Here is a 17,210-nt window from a genome sequence, read left to right on the forward strand (position 1 = left end):
AAAATACCAGTAAGCTCTTTGACTGATCCATGGATGTTAGTACCACAGAAAAGCAAAATACTATCTAAAATCTATCTATTTTACTTGTTGAGTGGTTGTCCTTTTTGGGTTTACATTTGAAAATTCCACAGAGGTCAAACAGCTATATGAGTTACATAACAGCCGTGGGTGATTGGTTTACATTTACTAACTGTTGTCCTTTGATTTCTTCATCTTCAGGTTTAAGAAATGGGACAGAATGTCAGTAACTGATTACAAACCAATTTGCTGAATGCAGCTGTTAATTAACCCTAATTACCACTAGGATGAGACACTTTAATTAATGTTCATTGTCAGCAAGAAAACCAAATGTGCTGTAAAATGAACAGACATGGACAAATGCAACTTTCCTCACATTGGACTGATGTAAAAGATACAGTTTTTTAGAGAATTTTCTGAAGTCTCTAATTCTGAAGCTGTGAATGCTGTTTGTTGACATTTTAGACAGTGGTTTTAATTTGTACCTTGACTACCTTGGTGATATATATCAGTTTGTAAAAAAAAATAATCTAATTAAACCTGATCCTGTAACTTCTGGGATCCATTCATTCTACACTATTTTACATTTTGCTTTTATTAATAGTACAACAGATAGATCTTCAACAAACATGCAGAACCATTTTCAGTGTCTGCCGTATAACGGCACATTGATTAAGGCCAGGACCATAATAGCTTTGAAGATATTAATACAAAATTTGCAGAATTCTTTAATGGTTCATTCTTTGCTATCATTGTCTTTACTTTTGCTCTGTTGTTACATTTCAGTTTCTATTTTCTCTCAGGTATAGCTTCCACACAAGTAATTTGGGTTGCATTACATAGACTGTACCTGTTTAACTGCAATCACAGCGTTCTCCTGCATACATGCTGTAGTGGTTGTATGCATGTTTTCATCTTTCTCAATGCACAAAGTCAGTAAGACATTTATGTGAAAATATGAAATTTTGTACAACAAAACAAATCTACAATCACCACAATGGGGCGTACTTCAAATTTTTTCCAAAATAAATCCTCATTGTTATAGAACTTGAGTTGTTTCTTTCTTTTTGTATAATATTAAGGTGCTTTGGTATAGAATAATTGTTTTATATAACTATAAGAGGACATTTTTTGAAAGTTTTTTCCTAAAATCTAAGAACATATACCATTTTTCCTGTTTTTTTGCAGGACACAACCACCCAAACAGGGACTGTGGCGGAAGCAATTCTTATTATGCAGTTACATCACAGTTAGCGGTTAGTGAGGTTATTGTTATGAATGACACACTACCCTTGGGTTTATCTCATTCTCACAGAATAATAAATGTAACCTAACTATCTGAGATGCATCTTAGAAATATTGCAGCATTTTCCTAGTTTATTTGTTGACAAGCTGTTTTGTTCTTTTAGTCCTTTTTACTGCATTGCATCACTTATCTTCACTGTGCTATTGTGGGGTGTATATAAAATTCCACTCTGAATAATACATTTTAGGCTGTTTTGACTTCCCATGTGGGCTGTACAATTTTATCAGATTACTTTCTCTCCATATTTGTCATTTATCCTCATGAAGCCACTGATTAACAGTGTGAAAGAGGTGACTTTTTTACACTAAAACTTGTAAAGCCTCAGCTCCATAAGCTCGCTTGCATTTAAGAGGGAGAATCCTGCAGTTTATTTCCTACAAATCCTTGCTTCACTAAATAACTACAAAGATTGTACAGGCTGTGAGATGTAAGACAACAGTACAGTTAAAGCATGTATAGGGGCTGACATGGTGATTTGGTAATGGAGCAGTGATATGTGCCTGCAGAGGGAACAGGGGGTGCAGAAAAGATGTTTGGGGGGCAGCATTTATAGGCTCACAGTTTCCTCTGCAATGGATGCAGTAGTTGTGCTGTCCTCCAACCATTTCATTTTATAACAAAATCAGTCATTAAACTGAACTTGTTCCGTCATGCTTAACAATGCAACTCACTGTTGTGAGTCTTGAGTGAAACCACAGTTAGGTGTACCAGAATTGATTTGTCTTGAAGAAAACAGATATGAACATATTTGTACCAAATAATTCAAGTATGAACTGTCAAATATACAGACTCAAAAGATAAATTGATAAAAAAATGCTTAGCCAGAAAAACAACCACAAATTTAATAATTAAAAATAGGTAAGCAAATTTTGCTTTTAACAAATGTAATGCCAGACAAACTGATTGATTAAAACTGTCCAATATATATCATTCCCTTAAAATCAGATGATTTCTAAACATCCACAAAAAAAGCATAAATCTCATTTGCCAAAAATGCTCAACAGTGGATCACAATAGTGTAGTTTATTTTTTGTGGTGTTAATCTTGCAATTCATTTGATATATGCAAAACTAGCAGAAAGTTAAAGGAGAGGACAGTGCAGCATATTAGAGGCATAAAAAGTCAGATGAAAAAAATGCATTGGATGAACACTGTAAAATTCGTAGAAATTCTAACAATTTTTTCTGTGTTGGAAAAGGTCACCATTGATGTTAGAGGAGGAGATATGAAAGCACTACTAGAAATACACTAGCTTGTTTGGCAAATGAAATCCAGAATCTCCAGGATTAAATTATATTAATTTACTGTGTTTTTTTTTTAAGTGAAGTCACTCCAATATTGAAGACTTTTTGATAAGGATGTTTTAGAATCATTTGTTTTTCAAGAGAAGGATGCATATTGGAGAGTTTTAATTGATCAATTTGTATAATGAAGTTCTAACATTTCGTTTGTTAAGAACAAATCTGCTTACCTATTTTTTTTATATTCTTTTCAATTTGTAATTGTTGTTCAGTGTGTTTTTTCACTTTATTTTATGAAATTATTTGTAATATGCGAAAGGAGGTTTCGGTAGTGAATATCACATCTTATTATAAACAACAGATGCTGTAAATTAAGAGTTTAATACTTTTAAAGGATATTATAAAGCATGCTAGTTTCTACATTTTCTGCAAGGGACATAACTCACAGAATAAAAGTGCCTCTGGAATCTGGAAGAGGAACTATATACATTTTAATAATACACTTTCTGAAAAAGTGAATTAATTCTGTTTTAATCTCATAAAAATAGTCACTTCAGCTTGTTTTAAATAAAGTGTAAGAACAATTTAAGAAATGTGCAGAGTTACAGTCTGTAGGACTTTCCTGACTTCATTCTGACATTAAATGTATTGTGATGACATCAACAAGCAGGGCCATGGCTTGGTTATACTGCGTATAAAAGTAAAATAGTGCCAACTACCGACTGTCACTCATTTTATTTTTGGAATAAATTATTTTACTGACTTGAGAAGTACAGGTAACCTATTATAAAACAAAAACAATGCAAGTACATCAAAAATATATAACAATGAGTATCTCTTCTCAAAAGTGAATGGATGCTAACAAAAAGATAAGAATAGATTTTAAACTGGAAATAAATGATCAACATTATATGCATCCACTGCAACTACAAGCCTCTTTTTAACTCAAATGCATAGATCTGAATGTTTTCCTTGCAAGCTTAATTACTTGTTTTTTTATTGAATGCCTAATCAGCAATTTGGACTATAGTTAATGCAATTACATCAAATGGGCCTGTGATGTACAACTGTGAAATCCATATCTTGGCCTAGGATTATAAGAATACTGTATCTTATTGTATCTTATACCTCAACATAGACAGTGCAGGACAAATCGTTCAGGTTAGTGCAGAATGCTTTATCATTTTAAATTATAAACTCAGTTTTCAGTAGACACAATTTTGTTTTACTCGATATTTAAGCAGTTTCTTACTTTTCACAAGGTATGCTGTCAGGATGTTTCTCAAATGCAACTTCACCAAAGAATGAGAGGTAATGTAGTGGAAATGTAGCCCCAATGACCATGTCACCGTCATGCATGTAGCCATTTACATTTAAGGCAGTTAACTGGCAGCGAGATTTCCTTGCTTTGTAGGCTGGAATGCAGAACAGTAAACCAATAAAAATCAAGTGCAACTTCATCTCTTAAATATTATATTCTACAATTAATAATAATGCAGTTTTCAGACAGACTACAAAACAAAGGTCTGATCTTCTCTTAAAAGCACTATGACAAGATTATAGACGTGAACATTGCTTGATTATGGTTTCCATTATCCTATACAAAATGGTTTGTACAGCTCACAATATAAAAGTCTTTGTTTCTAAGGTAGAGTTTCTAACTTATTTACTGTACATTTGCTGTAGCTGTGCCTTAAATACACATGAATAAACCCATAATATGTAGGCTTATCACTATAAATCCCAGTTGTCGTTTTTTCTTTAGTGCAAAAACTTTCAAAACAATTAATATACTCCAAATGAAACAAGTTCCTCAGAGGCTGTATTTAAAGAACACATGCAATTTTGAAAGAAACACGATGATTTATTCTATTATTAGATAACAGAAGATGATGACAGTTTAACAAAAGGCTCTCTAGAGGATGGTAGTAGGAAAGGAAAGATGAATGTCACAGCTATGAAAATGTTGGCTACTGCAGGCACAGAAGGACAGATATTTTAATAAAAGTATATATGAGTGTCACATATGAAGGAGAAGTTGATTTATTTATTTCAAGTGAGAGTCAAGCATAAACTTTTATTACTATATCTTATCTTGAGGGTCATGTGTTAATGACTTATTTTAGTATTATTCTGAACTTATTTTAGCTTCATAACATTTATTAATCAATTATAGTTTCAGAAGCTTTCTTTTTACTATAGGTTCATAGGGTCTTACTAGGCTAATGACCACTTGGGCCCTTATAGCTTCATGAACTCTTACTAGGCTAATGACCACTAGGGCCCTTTGAAGCCTAGCTGCGTACCTGAAACCATTTGGATCCAAAGTATCATGGACATCTATATTTGGGGGGGGGCATGTTAGTAGGGGGGTTACTAAGGATTTGTAGAGGGTGTTAACATAATACTTTTCTTATTGATGGCTTCTGTCCATAAGGGGCATGGGGCCAGACCTGAGATAAATTTACAATTTCACAAAAATGTCAAGGTTTCATTTGAATATGGTCAGGGATGAACTCTGTTTTACATGGATGGGGAGCCTATTCCATAGCGTGGGGATCCTTTGGAATACATATCTGTTCCTTGAACATATTAGGTTTCTGTCACAACTGGAGCTGAGATCCCTAGATCTAGTGTTTTTGGTGCTGTTTGTTTTGTGCATGTACAACAGATCCATCAGGGCTGGGTGTGAACTAATTTTAATTTCTGTTTAATGGTATATATATTAGAATTTGACAAGCCCTGTAAGGCAGGCAATGATCCCCTCTCGGCATTCTATAGGAGACTAAATACAATGAAAAAGCCTTTAGGTCATCGGTGTAGGAGAGGGTATTCATGCCCTGAATTCTCCTTGTGAGAAACCTTTGTGGGCATTACAACTGTTGCTGGTGTCTGGTTAGATACATGCCAAAGGGGATATTGTACTCAATGACAGGTCTGATAAAGGCTAAGTAGAGTGGTACAATAACTTCCTTGGACCTGGATGCCATACCTTTACCTATAAGATGGATGATATAGAATTATTTTCTTATTATCATAGCTTTGTGCTTTGGTCAAAGGCCAGATTGCCGTCTACAAATGTTCTCATATGGCAAGGTTTGGGACATAAAGTTATTACAACCCCAATACACATCAGGTTACAGCAATGAACATTTTTCTTTTTTCTCACAACAATGATTCAGCTCTATTAATGAGAGTTGTAGTACCTTGATTAACAGATCAGATAATGCTGACAGCTGCCTTTACAGCTTTACACTTACTAAATAATTTCTGGACACTGCTTAACAAGTTCTTTTGGCTTGATATCCAAAATACAGCCCAAGAATTTTTGTTCCCTTTTTCACCTCCTCAGGACTGAACCTAATGGCACTTCTGCTTGCATGTAATTGGACTGCTGATTACACACAGTGAGAGCTGGACATCCATGGGCTAGATGACGGCCCATTTGTTGCCATCCAGGTAGCCAAATTGATCCATTAGTACCCCGACAGCAAGAGTTAGGTGGCAGGGAGTGGGCATCTACATGCTCTCTAAAGGGCAGTGTATGCCCACAAAGGTCAGTTTGCTGATTCTGCAGAATGGCTCTCTGAGTTTCAGTAATACTGCCGGCCACAGAAAGTGTCATTCTCCACTCTCCCTCAATTACATATGATGCCCAGGGGCTGTGCATGGTCATAGGGCCAGCTTGCTGATCTTACAGAACAGCCTTCTCTCCCAGTAGATTATTCCATCCCTTATAGCAGCTCTCTGAGATCTACTATGTACTGCCTGAAACAGAAACCAGTTGCTCATGCCTCTCCTCCCTAAACAGTTCCAATAGGGACCAGAGATACTGTTCAAACTTGAGCCACCTAGGCCATTGTGAGAGCTTTATCTCTCTATGGCATCAGAAATGGCCAAGTATTTTCTTGTGCTCATTACTAATAGCACCATTTCATACCGGCATGTTGACTCATACTTGCCTCTCTCTTTCTGCAGGCTTTTGTGACTTCAAGTTCAACTCAGACTTGCCCGTTATATATATTTTTTAATTGTCATGAAACAGACTTTATGCTCAAAGTTACCCCTAGTTTGCTTATTAGAGAACAACACTGCAGCCTTCACTGCAGTGTGAACAATGCACCACCTAACTTAGTCCATGACATACCTACCTGAAAGTTAGGGCACAGGGCTTTCACTTCAACTAATATGCAACCCAGGATTGCCTCTTCACCTTGGTTAGAGAGGCACATAATCTTATTACCTACTTAAACACTTGCCTTCCTCTCCAAATGATCTCATACAGACACCTTTGTGTGAGGTTACTTACATCTGGAGTATTAACCACTCAGTTCTAAAGGCATGTATGTCTACAGTTGATAGCTTTGGGAATTCATTTATCTGACCTAGTAACACTAAGGGTGAGTATCTTATCAAACAGCAGACTTGCTCCTTATGCAGATATTGTTTTATTTCTTGCTATTTCCACCCCAGCTCATTCATATAGGTGCTTTCATTAAAACAATGAGTGAGAAGGTCACTGAAAAACCAATCAGTAAAAACAAAATGAAAACTCCAGCAAAGCTAGAACTTCTAATAAGTGACCTCCCAAACCTCTTGTGTCAGAGGCACATGGGATATATGCAAATAATGATCCTTATGAACATCAGGTGTTTCAGCTTATTGGCAATTCTGAATGCCCATGACTTGTTTCGTCGTTTTAATGGACAATTTCAGGCCAATAAAGTCAAACCCCACTAGCTGTGGATATGCATATTTCGGCCTTGTTATGACCTCATCAGCACAGCACAAGCATTGTGTTTGACTAAGCATAAGAAACACAGGGCTGTTATACCCAGCTGATGGCCATTATCATTTTTTGCAGTGACCCTAATGATAATGGACATCAGCTGGGTATAACAGCCCTGTGTTTGTAATGCTTAGTCAAACACTCTGCTTGTGCTGGGCTGATGAGGTCATAACAAGGCCGAAATATGCATATCCACAGCTAGTGGGGTTTGGCTTTATTGGCCTGAAATTGTCCACTAAAACGACAAAACAAGTCATGGGCATTCAGAATTACCAACAAGCTGAAACACCTGATGTTCATAAGGATCATTTGCATATATCCCATGTGCCTCTGACACAAGAGGTTTGTGAGGTCACTTATTGGAAGTTCTAGCTTTGCTGGAGTTTTCATTTTGTTTTTATAGGTGCTTTCATGTAATTTAGATGTAATAATTTTATTGTAAGATATATTTTCTACTAATTACTATAATCTTTTACTGTACTGTCATCTTAGGAACTAATCCTTCTGCATGCTGTTTCTCTTCTGTACTGAGTTTGCCCTCCCCGCATGCTGTAATTGTATGTAAACTATGTCCTTATAGACTGTAAATCTTGATAAACTATGTACTGATGTTATGCTGTATTTGCTGCTCAGTGAGCTCAGGACATGGCCAAAAAGAGTGTGCAGATCAGTCTGCCTGCCTGTTTATCAAACAGTAAATACATTCATATATATAAATAAATAAATAAATAAATCATTGGTCTACATTTTAGTGTGACCACACTGCAAAGTTACCATATTAATTTCTCTTTCTACTGCTAGCTAATCTCACAGACTAGGTGATGTCTGAAAAGGATTTGTATAGGATCAGCCCACCTGTCTGGGTTTTATCTGGTTAAAAAGTTGAGAGAAATTTAAAAAAGTGCAGATGCAGTAGAGGTACACTCGATTCATAGACATGATACCCAGGCAAATCTTGCCCTGCACAGCCATTGCATTATACATTTTGTTGGCTTATGCAATATAAAAGAGGAGTTTTTTTCCCCTTGCCAGTTGTAGATCTAGGACCCTGATAAAAATGTTTTTATAAACTGGAGTATGTCCAGAGTGATTTATTTTTACTTGGGTAGCAGGGTACTCCAAAATGGAAATGTGAGTGAGCCTTTGAAGTGACCCTTAGATGAGTGAGGATGAGGCAGAATGCTCTAGTTCAAGAGGTTTTTCTAAGCATAAATGGCCAGGGACCCTACAAATGTAGTGCTGCATGTTTTCTTGGGGCCTTTCCATTAGTCAACCTCCAGGCACAGTCTGTGCTTGATTTTGGGGCCCAGACAGAACCCGGACACTTAAACTCTGAAAAACCTCCTGAACTGGTGGATTCTGCCTGGGTCTCAGTCATCTATGCATAACACCTTGAGCTTCTGCCATAGAAGCTGGACATTTCCCATCCCTTACAGTTATTCATGTTGAAGGAGCATGCATTACCTTCAGAACCAGTGATCTGGAGGTGCAGGTAAATGTGGACAATCACATACTAAATTTGCATTCTTTAAAGTGTCAAAAAATCTCTGGTTTGGATCTGACATGGGAAAAGCCATCCATTACTCCATGTGTGGTCACAGTTTGGAAAAGAAAAGGTCAGTCTAGGTCTTCCAGCTCATGTAACCAGTGAACATGGGGTGCTGTATATTCTAAAATCTGATTTTGCCCTAGGAATGGTGTGTTCATGTCTTCAAGTGCTAAAGCTATGAGGCAGTAGGCAAACTGACTTTTTGGCCCTTACAGTATTGGAGAACATGACTTTGGACCATCTGTAACTCTGATTTGGATGACATTTTAAAGGTCCATTCCTTTTTCTGTTATGAGAACTGATTCATTATAGACCCAGTGGAACACATGCTAGAAGCCTCTGTATGTTATAAAATTTGAATGCAGAGCTAGGATCACAGTTTTTCTTTGATGAACACCAAGCGGCTTCATTGCCATAGTGAATTAAACAAGGACATCCATGATTATGCAAATTAGGATAGCAGCATTAGGTATGTTCAAAAATAAGATGATGAATGTTTTATTGGTGTTCTAAATCATTTTATCTAGTTTTGGAGCATAAGGATCTATACTATTTTGTAATGGCCGTGTAACATCTGAAAAGATGTGATTGCTGAGTTACGTTTTAAACAACAGATATGGCTGTATAGAATATGTGCATTTTTAGGTAGTTAAACAACAATTTTTAAATTATTAAGATGTTAGAAGATGGGTGATTGGAATGTTAAATGATTACATATATATTAGGCAGTGTCTTTGATTGGTTTGATTGTGGTTTTAAAGTTTTTTCATTTTAGTTTTTAATTAATGTCTGAAGAAGTTCCGGTTCCAGTTGCCTTCCCGTATACAGCGTGGTGCTTCTACATTTGACTGCTGCCCATATGAAAAATTCAGTTAACGATTCTACTTTTATAGAGAACATGGAACTCAATGTTTCTGGTTCTATATTCAACACACAATCGGAAATTGTTAAAGTACGTGAGGAGATGGCCACTATGAAGGGTGAACTTACTAGGCTAATAGAACTGCTTAGTCAGAAGGAGCCACTAGAGGGAGCCAGAGTACACGACAAACAACCCATACACACCTCGGAAGTCATAGAGACATTTCAAACGTCGTCTCCACGCTCCGGTGTAGGGAGTCATGGTGGGATACAGATGGTAACAAGCGGCGTTCCATCTGGAGCCGGCAACAAGTACAGAGGCGAGGTGATAGGACATAACGCACATGGTGATAACACACATGGTAACAACAACAACGAAGCGGTTCACCCATTTGGCCAGACTGTTTCACGTTTAGACTATAAATCAAAAGGTACTGTTTCTTCTAAGTCTTTGTCTAACCATCATGGAAATGTTATTTCTAACCACTCTGGGGATTACCAGGGTGAAGTTATTGACGAATTTGTGCAAACAAAGTGTTTGAAAGACATTATGGACAGAAAATTTGAGTTTCATGATTCCTTTTCTGTCAACTTTAATATCGAAGATGGTTACAGACAGGGTGATGTTTCTTTAAATGAACCTAGTCTTAAAGACATGATTTTTATTTTTGAAAAAAAACTTTTTAAATACAAATGTTTACAAATTGACAATAACTATTTGAATTGTTGTATTAATCACAAGATAGTCCCACAGGGACTGAGAATGTACAAATACCCTTTTGGTATTGAATATTCTGACTCAGTTACACAGGATTTTCACAGGTATTTTGATGAATGTGGGTTGGGGTTGATTTCTAAGCTTGTTAAAAGTAACGAGAATGAGTTAGTGAAATTAACTAGAGAGATTAATGAGTTAGTGAAATTAACTAGTGAGATTAATGAGTTAGTGAAATTAACTAGTGAGATTAATAGATTGAATGGTGACATTCTAAAAGATTTGTTGTTTAAGGAATATGAACAGTTATACAACAAGATTTTACATAGAACAGATGTTAGGATTCAAAAAATTTATTTAAGAAAACAAAAGAAATTTATAAGAGACAAACAACAATACCGTATGGGTAAAACATATCCAGGTCCCTATCATCGGGCCAAACAGCAAAAACAAGAAAAAACAAAAAATCACTACAAGCACTATGGTAATAAATTTCATGCTGTAGAGCAAAGAATTCATACAGATGAGAGAAACAATAGATATGGTGACAAGACCAATAGAGGCCTTGATGAACTAGATTCATTTTCTGTAGTGCAGGAGGATTTTTTACCCAGGAGATCAGAACGCCTGGCCAACAAAGCCAGACACCCCCCAGACCTAGACCATTCGATAGGTCAACATGGGATCAATACTGGATGGAAGAAAACAGTGATGAGGGACAGATAGAAATAGTTAGACATAGTGATGGGATAGTCACGGAATACAAAGGGTTTAAAATTTTTAATTACACTACATGTACTTTGGAAAAACAACATTTTGAATTGTTTTTGAAGGGTTACAAATTTGTGAAATCTAATTCTGGAAACATAGCTAACTCTTTGGTAGATTTAAAGTTATACCTTCGGAAGATAAATTTGAGAATGATGTGTGAAAAGGATGTTGAAAAAAACAACACTGTAAATAGAGGTCTTTATAGGTCCAGCACTTTTAACCCACCCCTCCACCCGGTTCTTATGATGTTCGAGAAAATAGCCACTGAAGAAATATATGAAGCCTACAACAACAACAGAAATTTAGGGGGGACAACAACCTTAGTAATGCTGAAGTAAAATTACTTCATGATTTACAAAGGCAGGGTGATTTTCGCATCATGAAGCCAGATAAAGGAGGGGGAGTAGTGCTTTTTGGCAACGAAGAATACAAGAACACATTAACTAACATCCTATTGGACACGGATACTTATTCTTCTGCGTCCATTAATGAAATTCACATCGCTTACAACAGAATTGATTCCCTTTTAGAAGAGTGTTTAATAGAAGAGAGAATTGATCACAAAACACACCAGTATTTGAGACAACTTTACCCTACGATTCCTAATTTTTTCGGAGTACCTAAAGTACATAAACCTATCATAGAACCTCCATTCAGGCCTATAGTGTCGGCCAGGAATTCAAAAACGCACCCTTTAGCAGTCTTTATAGATCGTTATATTAAAGAAATAGTAGTCAATACCCCACACCTCATTCGAGATTCATGGGAATTTCTAAGCAAACTCCCCCATGAAGTATGGGCAGAAAACTACTGTTTCATTACTATAGACACTAAGGATTTATTTACAAGTATACCACGTAATGTGGGTCATGAATATTTCAGTGACTGTGTTTACAAACGTTCCTCCTTGTCTAAAGACAACATTCAGATCATCTTAGAACTTATGGAATTGGTGTTGGATAACAATTACATAGGTTTTCAGGGAGAATATTACCAACAAAGGAGTGGGGTAGCAATGGGGGCAGCTTGTGCCCTCGTTTATGCAAACCTAGTTTTGTTAGAATGGGAGAACAGATTTGTGTTTAATAGTGCCTTCCAGAATTGCATTAAATTGTACCTTAGATTTTTGGACGATATTTTTGTAATTTGGGAGGGAAACCAACACACTATAGAGTCCTTTATGGAATATTTAAATAAGAGCACTGATTTTTTATCTTTTACATATACAACTAGTATGGTAAGTGTAAATTATTTAGATATCACTATTGCTAAGACTTCAAAAGGATATAAGTCTAATATATATCGAAAGGACACTTGGTGCAACAGTTTTCTGCATTACAGCAGTTTTCATCCATGGGTTCAGAAAAAAAGCCTTATTAAGGGCCAAGCAGTTAGAATAGCAAGAATGACTTCAGAATTTAAAGATTTAAGGGGAGAGTTTATTTTCCTGGGTAAAAAATTTATTGAAAGGGGCTACCCCAAGGATTTAGTTGGAGACGTATTGGATGAGGTATACAGAGGTTGGGGTACGAAATATACAGCACTTTTGGGGCAACCTTTAAGTGTAGTTAAAAAACAAAACAAGGAAGAAATAAACAACTTTCAGGGAGCATGTGTTACAGAATATAATACTTTCACGGAACTCTTCACCCAAATAATTAAAACTAATTGGAGTTTGTTAAAGGCAAGCAGAGAATTGTATGAGGTAGTAGGCAGCCACCCCACATTCATTTTCAAGACAGGAACGAATTTTAAAAGACTGTTTGAAAAAAACGGAAAAACAGGATAAAATTAAAAAAGCGACCAGTATCTGTGGTAGTTGTAATTTTTGCCCATACATATATAGAGAGGATAGCATCGTTTTAAACAATGGATTAAACAGCATGATAACATTTTGAAAGGGTAATTGTAATAGTAAGATGCTAGTATATATGGCAGTCTGTATAGAATGCAAAGCATTCTATATAGGGAAAACTGAAAGAGCATTTAAAGAAAGAATACGGGAACATTTATATGATATCAAAAAAGGCAAAGACACTAATGCATTATTCAAACACTCAGTTTCATGTCAGTCCTTCAAAGGTTATAAGTTTGCCATTTTAGATATGGTTAAATGTAACAACAGAGGTGGAGATTTGAAAAATGTACTATTAAACATGGAACTAAAATGGCAACTGAGATTAAGGGCTACTATTTTTCCCGGTTTAAATGAGTATGTGAGCATAAAGCCTGTATTAGCAGCTAAATTTATGAAGGTGTGAATTTATTTGTTACACTAGCGCACACTTTTTAGAAATTGGAAGAGTAAAGGATATTATCATCTGTTAGTACAAGTATTTTTTTACAGTTTTTTACATTTTTGTCGCATATATTTATACAAAAAAACTGTATTGTAACAATCACATAGGAAGAAAACAGACCCTGGGTCTTTAAAGATTTCATTTAGACTTTATTGGCAATTATTAGGATTGTTATAAATAACAAGGGCAGCACAAGTGAATTTTATCTGATGAAGTCTTGTAAGGAGACGAAAGCGCTCATTATTGTGGATTTTATTGTGGATTAAAGCTTCTACGTTTTATTACTGGTGGCCTGGACTGGTTTTTATTTTTCACTGGAGTGGTTTTCGTGATATTATTCTTTTGTCTTTTTACAATGTCTGAAGAAGTGTTGATGACATTGCAAAAGTGCTTACATTTTGTGCAGTAAACTCTTTTTCCTTGGATATTTGGAATCCTGGAGATATTCAGTCATGTTTGTTGTCTTGCAGGAATTTTATTCATTTAAATATCTATATAAGCTGTTTATACTCATTGAGGTCCTTTAAATATTAAACATATAAATCTTTCTGTTTTAGAGTCGGTTTCAGCAATTGTGTTGATGGAAAATCTAATGCTGATTAAAAGAAAATGCCACTGCATGCTGTCACATGAGTTTATGTAACTGTCTGTTAAGCAGCCTGCAATGGTCATGTGACTTTCTGTGTCTGTGTTCCATGCTCCTCAACGGTGAATGCTAACCTTAAGCTGCCCATTTCTGCTCAATAATAAGATACTTAAATTTAACTCCACGATAATGCTTTCTAAATAGAGTTTGCATTTTGAACTTTGAGAGTTAACTTGGCAGCTCAGGTTAATTTTGACTCATACCTCTGGCATAAACAAATATACCTCTCAGAGAAAAGCCCAAAAGTTGTAAAGTTTAGGTATAAATATCATTTCACGTTCATATAGTTAACATTTTCAGGGGATTGTTCTTAGACTTACATACATTATTTTAAATAAATCCCTAGTTAAAAAAAACATCTTTACTTCAATTTTTTTTCACTGGTCAGTCCATGTTTTTGGTTTGTTGTAAAAGTTTTATACCTTTAAAAAAACTGTAAGCTCCTTTCAAACATGAAAGCATGATTTTAACTCAAATCATTTTTATACATATGTCTTTTTTAACTCAAATAATTTTTATACATGTTTTTATGACATTTTTATGTCTTTTTATAATGAATTTATGTTTATGTTTTTATTATTGTGTTTAAATTGCCTTGTTTTATATATCCATGCTTCTGTATCTTAAGATCAAGCTATACACATTTATTGTGGTTAAAATACAGATATTTTTAATACTTTGACACTTTAAACTACTATTTGATCTATTAATTAAATTATTTAATTAAAACTAATTGTTTTAACATTATATATGTTTGAACTGCATGATACAAATTCATTCTGATGAAGTCTGCTGCCAATAATAGACAAAAAGCTTATTGTATAATGAAAGCTTAAATAGTGTTTTCTGTGGTGGTTTTGATATATTCACTAATGTATTCTCCCTTTCTGCAGTTGGTTTGCCATTTTGTGAGGTGTAAATTTATTTTTATATCTGCATTTTATAAGAGAGCAAAATCTAAGTGTAGAGCTATCATCCCTGTTCTGGCACTTGTGTTTTTTTCTTTTGACAATTAAATACACATTGCTTTTCGTCCAAAATTAGTAACAAACTAGTGAAAGAATGTACTTAAAGGAACCATCCAGCCATTTATTCACAATCCCATTTTCCCATTTTTTGCACATGGGGTCACGGTGTCACTCCAAAAGTGGCAGTCTTCTAGAACCAGAGTTCACACTGCCAGGTGGCTAGCCCTGCTGAAAATGTTTACTTTTTATGGCTGTATCCTCATTTAGGGCAGCCACAGTGGTGCAGCAGTTAGTGTTGTCACCTCACAGGAAGAGGTTCTCCAGTTCAATCCTTGATTGGGGTGCCTTCTGTGCATAGTATGCATGTCCTTCCTGTGGTCACGTGGGTTTCCTTCAGGTGCTCTGGTTTCCTCCTACATCCCAAAGACATGTTGTAGGTGGCCTGGACACTCTAAATTGGCTTCAGGCGTGAGTGTGTGTGCCTTCCGTGGAAGGCTGGGTGCCAGGCTGGCAACCTGACACCGTAAAACTCTACTGCTAATCATGAGCGGAATGGTGATCCACTGTGGCATCCCCTAACCAGGAAAAGCCAGAAGAAGAAGATGGCTGTACCCTTATTTGTCTTAGAAATTTCATCAGTGAGTGGTCTAGTAATAGACAGGTCAGTGTTTCTTCCTCACAGTGCTTGATTTGAGCATACCCCTCAGCTTCCAGGTTTTTGCAGAATGCTCAGATTTTTCCCCACATTCCTCCTAAAAAAGATTGAAGCTGCTAAATAATGGCAGACATTTCAGTTTTAGATGTCATATCCTTTAGAAAAATGCATACTAACATAAATCCTGTTATTCTAGCAATGTTCTAAGTTCCTGAGAGGGATATTTATAATCTGTCTATTTATTTTAGGCTTTGTCCAGATTTCTTGCACTAAGAGGTTGAGGTGTGTGAGAGAGAGTGAAATGCCCTAGTTAGAGTTATCAGGTGGAATTTTCAAGGAATTGTGAGTTTCAAGGGAAGAGAAGTTTACTGCTGCTCATGTTAAATCTGCTTAAAATGCGTAGCTGTTGTGTTTAGCAAATGCTATCACTATTGTGGTAAAGAATTTTAAAGCAGTGTTAGTAGCACAGCAGGTAGCATACTTGCATCTTGATGTAGAAGGCTGTAGGTTCTACTCTCACAGCATGCAGATGTGTACTTTAAGGGGGTGGGGTGCTGCAGTCCTGAGTATGTCCCCTGAATGAGATGTCTAATAACTATGAACTTGCTTTTCAGCTTACCACACATTCTCTATTGCAAAATGCCAGCTTACCATTTTTTTTAATGTAACGTAGGCAATTTATTATTCAAGGGCAGCAGGCATTGAATTTGTAGATGAAATGCTGAAACATAAAGTTGTTTTCTAGCAACAACCTCTTCATTAGTTTCAGATCTCTATAATGTGGAATTATTCGGATGACTTTTACTCCTGCAGAGATTGTGCATATTGACTGTTGGTGGATTGTAATGACAGAAGTTTGAGTGGCCTTTATGGTTGAAGTGTTCTGAATTGGGCAGTTTGTCATAATTGGTTCAGGTGTTTTGTTTCATTGCTTACTGGAAAAATGTTCAAAACTATAAGTGTAAAACACACTCTAACTGTATTATACAAGGGATATAATCCATTTATTATATATTATAATTAATACAATCAGGAAGGTGAATCACAAAACTTTTGCATGGTCCTAAAACTGTGTGCAAGGGGACCTATGATTTGAAAACAGCCCAAAGTTAAACTTACCCTGCCACTGCCCAGATGCACTATCTTTGAATGTGGGTTTCCGTGCCTTTTCAGTGAATGTGAGCTTCAAAGGCAGAGGAGTTTAATGCCAAATCTGTTTTCTTTGTAAGACTATTGCTTTGTTTAGAGAATGTTTCAGTGTTTGTGCTTTAAAATTTGAAATAAATGTTTTAAATTAAATCCAAATATCTTTAGTCATTGTAGAAGTAAAGTATAAAACAGTATGCATACTGAGAGTTTTGAACAGTGTTTATGGCAACTGGGAAGAAATA

At 35.9% G+C, this 17,210-nt stretch overlaps 1 long non-coding RNA gene across 1 annotated transcript in view; it reads left to right on the forward strand.

Moving 5' to 3' along the window:
• Positions 1-1,065, forward strand: part of LOC122814017 — a 193,878-nt gene extending 192,813 nt beyond the window's left edge. Inside the window, exon 2 of the long non-coding RNA XR_006366758.1 lies at positions 220-1,065. This is a non-coding gene — a long non-coding RNA (uncharacterized LOC122814017). The remainder of the gene's footprint in view (positions 1-219) is intronic.
• The last annotated feature ends 16,145 nt before the right edge of the window (positions 1,066-17,210 follow it).

The sequence above is a fragment of the Protopterus annectens genome, chromosome 10.part0, assembly GCF_019279795.1.
Source record: "Protopterus annectens isolate FY-2018-M chromosome 10.part0, PAN1.0, whole genome shotgun sequence".
Classification (NCBI taxonomy): domain Eukaryota; kingdom Metazoa; phylum Chordata; order Ceratodontiformes; family Protopteridae; genus Protopterus; species Protopterus annectens.